Genomic DNA, 7975 nt, shown 5'->3' on the forward strand with positions numbered 1-7975 from the left:
AAAAAAAGTTTAAAAAACAGGGAAAAGGACAAAAAATTGTGCTTATTTTGTCCCCGAATTTAAAAATAGGCATAGGGCCCCCACACCTCTCACCTAAAATGCCATCCAGCTAATGCCTTCCCCTATCAATTTCAATCTTTCATAAATTGTATTTGAAAAATTATATAAAAAAATTTATTTGTAAATAAAATTTTATAAAAGCAAACTTAGACATTAAAGTAAATTTGACAGGTCACAAATGGTACTGAGAATTTATTGAACGCTGCCGGGAGGAGAATTAGTTCAATGAGCCGTGTATATAATATGTTTTTTCGCTTATTCTTGATTTAACTATATTATTTTAAATTAATTATATATGTGTGTGAAATGACTTTGGGCTATTGAATATAAATCTTTTGAAATGATTTACAATAATAATTATGTTACGCGTGTATTGATACATCATCATTTACTCTTCGAATCTTATACTGACTTTGTTAGTTGAGATATGACTTTATTATCACACCAAACTCTTCCAATCTTGACTCTGACTTGAGCGTCGAAGAATCTTTGAGTTTAAACGAGTCACTTCACACTTTCTCTTTGTTACGCATATATAATTTTAGGGTGATTAGGTTTGATTTTATGAAAAAATGAATCGATTCGATGGTGGTTCAAGACGTGGAGAAATTGATGTCTTGGAGCGCATGAAATAAAATTATTTTGGGTTTCCGTGCTGTGTTTTGATCTATGTGTTCGAGTAGAGAACGACTATAATTAATGATATAGATTAAAGATTTCATGTGCATATTAAATTTGTTTAAAAAAAAGAAGAAGTCAGAGCATATATCAAAGTTTGGAAACTGAAGGAGTCTATTTTAGATAATCTGAAAGTTATTTGACCAAATTTCTTTAAAATATTAGGTGATAAGCTATAATGGAATTTGGATAAAAATAATACAAGAAAGCTTGAACATGTTGATATGTTTAGCATTCTCATATTTTTGAGTAGGTATTTTGTGAGACGGTCTCACGAATCTTTATCTGTGAGACGAGTCAATCATAGCGATATTCACAATAAAAAATAATACTCTTAACATAAAAAGTAATATTTTTTCATGAATGACCCAAATAAGATATATGTCTCACAAAATACGACCTGTGAGATCGTTTCACACAAGTTTTTGCCCAAATTTTTTGATACGATAATTAAAAAAATAATGATATAAGAATTAATATAAGTATTTTTGCGTCATCCCAATGAAATCATTTTACACTTTATAAATTATTAATGACAATAAAAGGGCAATGTCATTGTTTCTTGTAGGGTTGTTAAGTCACGATCCAGGAGACTTTCGTCTATACAAGTTTTTATCCCAACAAATTTTATTTTATTGGGATATTAATACTAAAAACTGATATTATGATGGGGATGTTCATCCAATTTCCTAAAATGGCCCCTTACAATATGGTCAACTATAAGATTAATATAATAGTCCGTAAACAACGTTATCGAGCATATCATACTGATTTACTGTTAGCATGCAAACCAATTCATCTCAATAAAGGCAAAAACTTGTGTGAGACTGGTTTTACGTGTTGTATTTGTAAGACGGATCTCTTATTTAGGTCATCCATGAAAAAGTATTACTTTTTATGCTATGAATATTACTTTTTATTGTGAATATCGCTAGGTTTGACCCGTTTCGCAGATTAGGATCCGTGATACGGTCTCACATGAGACCCACTCATGAATAAATTAGATTGGATTATCCAATATGCACCGAAAAGATAACCATCGGAATCCCCGTCACTGATACAACACTAGAGATACAAATAAACCGAAGCAAATTCTGGCCTCAGTTTGAATTCAAAGTCGATTTGTTTAATCAAACTCAATCATCATACTTAACCAAGTAAATATTATAATTTCAGATCAAATTAGTTAGTCCGTTTGATTTTTGAGTATGATATAAATTTGATTTGATCATATATCCAACCATGTTTGGATCTAGCTTAAATTCAACTACTACGGATACAAGTGGAATGATATCAACACGACTAAAAACAAAAAAAACTCCTAAACCGACTCGATTCATTCATCGCTCTAATTATAAGTAATAAGTCTACTCAATTATAACATCCACCAAAAGGTCGAGAGCTACAAATTATCCATAATTCTGAAAACATATAATTTAGAATGAATAAAACGGCTCATTTAATTCATAGATTGCATTGAAGTGTGATGGTGTACTTCTTCTACTGCAAGATTCAACGTAGGCATGACATTAAAAATTAATTAATTCTATAATGAAAAATAAAACTTAATGTATCAGTAATATTAATTGATAAATGAATACATCTTTTGTGAGACGGTCTCACGAATTTTTATCTGTAAAACAGATCAACCATAATGATATTCATAATAAAAACTAATACTCTTAACATAAAAAGTAATATTTTTTCATGAATGATCTAAATAAAATATTCATCTCACAAAATACGATATTTGATATCGTTTCACATAGATTTTTTACTTCATAAATAGCCGCTATTTATTTTATTATCAGTGCCGTTTATCATAATTGCATATAAAATTATTAATCAGATGCATTAATTGTGGACAACAAATATTCAACAGAACTGATAAAGAAAGGTCAAAAAGACAAGTAAAGATTTGTAATACATCATTAAAATTGACAAATTAAATTCCCATAAAACATGTCATTGATTAATCCTTTGATAATTAAATAACACGAATATTGCCAAAGAAATATTTTTTTTAAGAAAAAAAATTTAAAGTTTCGAGAATTTACAGACCGCTGGCTGCACTGAATCAGAAGAAGAATGGCTTATAGCTAGTTCTGGTCCCTCCCGGAATGGCCCTCCATGTTCCTTCAATTCTTGATGATCAACAAAGGGTATATCGGGAAGTTTACAAAATTGTCCGAGCCACCTGCTTTGACTCTCTCCTCCAAGATCTGTGAATCCTTGATACACAATATTTTTGCTTTCTACAAAATATCTGTCTACAAGAAAATTTTAAGATTAAAAGTAGGAAAAAAAAAAGATTAGATTTGTTTTAACAAAAGATGAAGAAAAGCGAAATCGTGATGATGATCAAGAAAGGAGAGGAGGTTTTCTTGAATGGTGGAGATAATGAAGGTAATGGAGGGTTGTAGTAGTAGTATGGAAAGTAAGGCACAATCGGGTTGGGCGGCGGCGGTGCTGGCCCAGTTGGGTACGGCGGCGTCAGCGGAGGTTTGTAGTAGCCACCGCCCCCGGGAGGTGGGGGTGGGTAGTATGTATAGGTCGGCTGCTGTGGTGGTGGTGGTGGTGGGTTGTAGTAGTAGACAGGTGGAGATGGTGGTGGTGGGCAATTGGCAGTGGTGGTCGGAGGCGGCGGAGAGGGTGGCGGCGGCGAAGGTGTGTTGCAGGGGTTGTCACAGGCTGAGCACATAGTGCATTCGATCTGGTACTTCGATCCAACCCATGACTGAGCACTGAGTACTTCCTCCTCCGCCATAACCGTAGGCTCATTTCTTGATGCAAACAGCAACAATAGCATCAAGAATTTGAGCACAATATGATGATCTCTCCCCATATCTCGAAATTAAAAGGCACAAACTACGTTTCAAGAAATTCAGATGCTGAGATCCAAAAGTTTTCTTGGGATTTTCAAGAAATGGGATTGTGGATGGGTGGAGAAAAAAGAGATGCTCTACAGTTTGCTCTCTTTACTTCGAAGCTACACCAGTTTCACCTTTTTATGAATCCATCAAGAAAGGTTGATTTTACTAGCCTGTCTATTATATTATTTAATAATAATGTTGAAATTATATGAGTTACTTTATTATTTTTAATTAATGTGAGTATACGTGGTGCTTTTTTACAATAAAGTTTAATACCGACACATTTTTTACTTTCTACTTTGCAAGATCTTGTAATAATACACACATTTGATGATTATTTTGTTTATTTTTTTTTAAAATTATTACTTTTTTTTATGTTGTATCCAATTATTTTAATAGCAACAATTCACGTGAAACAAATAATTACAAAATGAATCTTCTAGTCTATAACCAGTCACAATAGGGGTCACTCATGGTAGTCACGTTTTACCTTTTGCCTCAAATTATGACTTCGGACTGATTCGATACATACATAGATACATACATATGTAGATAGTGTTTACATATCATTTCCTGCAACTTTTTTTTTGAAAGATAATTTCATTAATCATGCAAATAATTACAATAATCATCTAAATCTTCAATCAAATAAGACGGAATGACAAAGAAAATCGAAGGACCAACATAAAAATGAGCAGCTTTTACCAAAGTATCGGCTACACCATTTGCTTGTCTATATGCGAATTGAACCGAGAGTGCGGTTCCTTGATTCAGTATCAGCTTGCATTGGTGCACAAGAGATCCAAACTCGGTAGTGTCGTCGGTGGAAAATTTGATAGCATCCACAACATTCTTTGCATCATTTCCTACAACTTCTTGAAGTCAAGAAAGAGATTCTGTATAATTCTAGTTTGCAGGATTTGAAATCGATGATGCAAATTTAGTTGGCTTCATATGCTGAAATCCCAAGAAAGCATGCTCCGAAAAAAGAAACCTCCAAACCAAATAACTGAATTACTGCATTCACTACCCAACCTTTTGCACAGATTCATTCCAAGAAGAATGGCAGATAAGTCTCCCCCACACACTGATCCATGTGTTTACTTTGAAGTTAATGGTGGTCGGTACATGTCCACTTTTTCCCCCTAACATAGCCACCAAAGATCTTTTGTTTTCAAAAAGAGTACATAATGTATGGTTTCATTTTACTTTGCTCACACTGACAAATCTTTCCTTCCCCTTTTTTACTTGTGTTGAGTGCTTGAAATATATAAGGCCAATAATTTTGTGACAGCATGCAAAGTATTAATATTGGGCCACCAACTAATTGGCATGCAAAACCAACAATTTTCCAGTGAGAGGAACAGAAATTACATCATGTTGTAATATAAAAATAGTAGATGGATTTTATACTTAATGGTGGTGATACTTATTGAGGTCTAATAATTGTTTTTGTTTGATAGAGTGATCGAACCATGACGTTTGACTGCTATGCAGTTTAAAAGATTTGAGTTGCACCATTACTACCAACTATAACTTTTGATAAAGCGGTCGAGAGCTAACAAATATTGAGTTATTTGGAAAATCAAGAAACTTTGAATATATGACTGACTAGTTTAATTTGGAATCCAAATTTATAATTAATTGTTTCCATTTGGCTCAAAATAAAATTATCATATCTAAAATTTGTATTTCCGACCCAATTATGTTACAGTTTTAGTATAACAAGTCCTAAATCCTAAACCGTAATATTTGTTTTAATTTCAAAGTTGGTGTATGGCTATGGAGTGTTCTTTTCACCCTTTGATGACACTCCAAGCCTTGAATGCGATGTATTCTAATTTCTAATTATTTGGTTCAGAATCCAAACAAATAATTTCATAAACCAAAAAATTAAATAAGTAGGTTTGTTGTGAGAGTCTCACGAATCTTTATCTGTGAGACGAATCAACCCTACCGATATTCACAATAAAAAATAATATTTTTTCATGGATGACCCAATTAAGAGATCTGTCTCACAAAATACGACATGTAAGATCGTATCACACGAATTTTTTCCTATTTAAATACGTACAGATTTCAACTTGGTCTGAAGTTTTTTCGTGTATCGAAATCCACCTCATATTTTAATTCATTGAATCTCAAATTAACACGTTCCAATACACCAACTATTGTTTTTTTATTATTGTTTACACTTCGCTTTTATTTTTTGAAATATTAGTGGACAATATTATCCTTCTATAAATTTTTTTGTTAGATTTATTCTAAAATAAATTATTAGAACTTTGGTTATTTAAAACTTTGTAGTTAAATTTATAAATATCTTTAATTATGAAAAAAATACATGAAATAAAATTAAAATATTTCTAATAAACTAATTTTTTAATTTTATATCTCATCTTAATTTAACATTCATTTCAAAATTTTCCAATCAGGATATATTTACAAATTACAAACCATAAATATAATTATTAAGGATATTTTGTATTTGTCGAATGAATTTCAAGATCCTATCCTGATACTACTTTTTGTGTCTTTTTTATTATTAGATTATTTTCACAATAAAATAAGATGAAACCTTCTATGCCAGTATGTACCCAATCACGAATCATGTGCTACAATATGCTTGTTACCATAAAAAAGTGCATTTTAAAAAATATGTAAATTAGTGTTATATTTAATAATATTTCAATTTTAAATATCAGTAACTAATTTATTTTTTAAAAATATTAATAATTTTTTATATTTATTTAAATATATTGATTTTAAATAGTATTAAATAAATATATTAATATATAATTATGTAATTAAATTAATAATTAATATTAAAAAACGGGAACAAATATTTATTATTCCACTAAAGACAAATTTATTCAAGAAATTTAAGTCTACATGAAATATACAATAATCACGAAATATATAGGTTGTGAGGCTCAGTTATTATAATTAATTATCAAATAATATTGATTTAATTTAAAAATGTTGTGGAAAATGGTTTAAATATTTAAAAACTGACCTTAGACCTAGAAAAAATTTCGGCATTACCTCCCTATATACAAGACATACCAAATTTTTAAAATACTTGTAAAAGAAAATAAATGACTCAAGGTCAACGCTGCGATACTCATAAACAATCACATACAAGTATTGACGAGACACAAATCAATAATTCATAGACAACAGTTCAAATATAGCTGGCAAGGCTCACAACCACATAAACTCAAACCCTACATCATTATAAATCAACATATAAATACATGATGGATCTCCTCAGTCAATAGACTATGACATAAAATGGACCAGACTCCAAAATAATAAAACTGAACTAACTGGGAGGCTTCAACTCTAAAAACTGAGTAATCATATCTCAATCACGAGCTCCACATGCAGAATCTCAGTTTGGTGCTGCAAATTACCCGAGTTACCTACCATGGTGCCCAACAGCAACCACAGTAGCCCCCAATATAAAATACTAAGGTTAGGATTCTAGTATGAAACAATTTAACAACAATTACGATAGTCATAAATCATGCATAAAAATTTAATACAATGAATATGAAATGCATGAACATGGCTCAATAACGATAGGATAACAAGAGCCAATGAACCGTACGATAACAACATGAATAATGCTCGAGCAACAACACTCAAGGGAGATACATCGTCATGTAGTTAAATCGACATGTCAAGTATGGGAGGTATGTCATGATGTGTCCAGTAAACAACCACGACTCGGTTTTCATACAGCTGATAACGATCCAACATGAAGTTACAATAAGAAACATATGATGTCAAGATTTGAAGACCATATCACACGAAAAATACTTCAAGAAATAGACAATTGTAATTTTTGTATGAGAGATAATTCGACTCAATAGCCGCCAGCTGGTTCCAAAATAACCATCTAGTGTGCCAAAAATACAATACATCAAGATAAACTAGTAAATTAAGAATGACATTGCTCAACATGATTGTCATAATATCAAGTCCTAAACTAAATGTCATAAAATATGTCAAATAGTTGACCATATAAATCAAAAATGCATTTAATTCATATAGTTCATATAAATCACATAAACAACTTATATATGATTAAAAATAATTTATAATTATAGTTGTATATTACCGAACTGTAACATATCTAAACCGACTTTGAATCACAATAAGCTCAACTTTGATCTCTTTAGCTTCACAAATAAGATAATATGCCTCATAGATCCACAATTTGTCAACAAATCCAAAATAAACAATTTATTTCTCAAAAATTATGAAAATTGAATTTATTTACTAAAATCCAATTTAATTACTAGAATTTTATCTAATTATTCTCAAAATAATCGCATAATTAATTCGATACTAATTTA

The sequence above is a fragment of the Primulina tabacum genome, chromosome 4 (assembly GCF_025594145.1).
Source record: "Primulina tabacum isolate GXHZ01 chromosome 4, ASM2559414v2, whole genome shotgun sequence".
NCBI lineage: Eukaryota > Viridiplantae > Streptophyta > Magnoliopsida > Lamiales > Gesneriaceae > Primulina > Primulina tabacum.